At 47.0% G+C, this 2,287-nt stretch overlaps 1 pseudogene across 1 annotated transcript; it reads left to right on the top strand.

Annotated features, from left to right (window-relative positions):
• The first annotated feature begins 472 nt into the window (after window positions 1-472).
• On the top strand, window positions 473-1,860 carry LOC308512817 (glyceraldehyde-3-phosphate dehydrogenase-like; annotated as a pseudogene). Its single transcript has 2 exons — window positions 473-647; window positions 1,059-1,860. The product of its transcript is annotated as a glyceraldehyde-3-phosphate dehydrogenase-like (transcript).
• Window positions 1,861-2,287: the final 427 nt, after the last annotated feature.

Genomic DNA, 2,287 nt, shown 5'->3' on the forward strand with positions numbered 1-2,287 from the left:
GTGGGCCCCTAGACCTTTTTAGAAGGGGACTGACCATACCAGAAAAGCTAACCAGGAGATTAGAGGGTTTGGGTTTCAGCCAGTTGATATCAGACTGACTTCCTGACTATGGGGAGGGTAGGAGATTGAGTTCAATCATGTGACCAATGATCCAATTAATAATGCCTATGTAATGAAACTCCAGTAAAAACTATGGACACCAAAGCTCAGGTGACATATCCTAAAGACGTGGAAGTTTCACATGTGAAATCCCCCAAGACCTGGCCTTAAGTGTCTCTCCATTTATCTGGTCCTGATTTGTATCCTTTATGATACAACTGTAATCACAAGTATAGTGCTTTTCTGAGTTCTTGGAGTTATTCTAGCTTATTATTGAAATTAATAAAAATATTGAGGGCATGATTCTCTGTTCCTCCTGTTCATCAGACAGCTGTGTCTTCCTGCGCAGGGCCAGCCACAACCCTAAGACACGATGGTGAAGGCCAAAGTGAATGGATTTGGCCATATTGGGCACCTGGTCACCAGGGCTGCTTTTAATTCTGGCAAACTGGATCTTCAATGACCCCTTCATTGGCCTCAACTACATGGTCTACGTGTTCAAGTAGGATTCTACTCATGGCAAATTCAAAGGCACAGTTAAGTCTGAGAACATTGCCGGGGACCAAGATCAACAGTAATTAATATAAATGTGAGGAGTCTGGCAGAAGGCTGACCAGGACTCCTTTTGATATTCACAGGGTGAATATCTACATTTTATTACCTGCTGCTGACTCAATGGCCTAAAGCAAACTCCCCCAAGACCTGACAATCTTACTGTTTGCTAAATATTACCATTGATATGTCTGTTTGCATTCCTAAAGGCAATTGTGTATTCTAGCTAATAAAAGCAGCTGGGAACGGAGAATCATTGGAGAGAGCTTGACTGCTATGGTTAGGCTGTCCTCTGGTTCCCCTGGTAATTGAAAAATTAATATTCCATCTTGTCTATCTTTTGTGCGTCAGCCCTCCCTCCAAGTCTTTGAACCCACGAAAGCCACGCTGGCCGTGGACTCTCGCAGAACGGGAAGCTTGTCATCAGTGGAAAGTCCATCTCCATCTTCCAGGAGCAAAATCCCGCCAACATCAAATGGGGTGATGCTGGTGCTGAGTATGTTGTGGAGCCCACCAGTGTCTTCACTACCATGGAGAAGGCTGAGGCTCACTTGAAGGGTGTAGCCAAGAGTGTCATCATTTCTGCCCCTCCTGCGGATGCCCTCATGTTTGTGATGGGTGTGAACCATGACAAATATGACAACTCCCTCAAGATTGTCAGCAATGCCTCCTGCACCACCAACTGTTTGGCCCCCCTGGCCAAGGTCATCCATGACAACTTTGGCATCATGGAGGGACTCATGACCACAGTCCATGCCATCACCGCCACCCAGAAGACCGTGGATAGCCCCTCTGGAAAGCTGTGGTAGATGGCTAAGAGGCTTCCCAGGACATCATCCCTGCTTCTACTGATGCTGTCAAGGCTGTAGGCAAAGTCATCCCTGAGCTGAATGGAAAGCTCACTGGCATGGCCATCTCTGTCCCCACCCCCAATGTGGCAGTTGTGGATCTGATCTGCTGACCAGAGAAAGCTGCCAAATACAGTGACATCAAGAAGGTAGTGAAGCAGGCATCAGTGGGCCCTCTCAAGGGCATACTGAGGATCAGGTTGTCTCCTGTGACAGTGACATCCACTCCTCCACTTTTGATGCTGGGGCTAGCATTGCCCTCAATGACCACTCTGTCAAGCTCATTTCCTGATATGACAATGAATTTGGCTACAGAAACAGGGTGGTGGACCTTATGGTCCACATGGCCTCCAAGGAGTAAGAGAGGCCCTCAGCTGCTAGGGAGTCCTTGCCCCAAATTGATCCCTCAATACACTGAGAACCTCCTGACCTCCACAGTTTCCATCCTGGACCCCCTGAAGAAGGGGAGAGGCTTAGGTAGCCCTACCTTATCATGCACCATCAATAAAGTTTACTGTATCTGCCCCAAAATTGAGGGAGTAATGGAAACCCTTGAATTTGTAGCCAGTTGGTCATAAGTGTGGATGGCCTAGGAACCCCAGAGCTTGCACCTGGTGTCTGAAGTGAGGCCAGTTCTGTAGAGAACTGTGCCCTGAACCTGTAAAGTTGGACTTAACTCTGGGCAGTTAGTATTAGAACTGCATTGCAGACATTACTCTGTGAACTCTAGAATGACAGAGCCAAAAGGAAAACCTTATTAACAATCGCAAAAGTATATCAAGTCAATT

Source organism: Myotis nattereri (assembly GCF_964212035.1).
Source record: "Myotis nattereri genome assembly, chromosome: 2".
Lineage (NCBI taxonomy): Eukaryota > Metazoa > Chordata > Mammalia > Chiroptera > Vespertilionidae > Myotis > Myotis nattereri.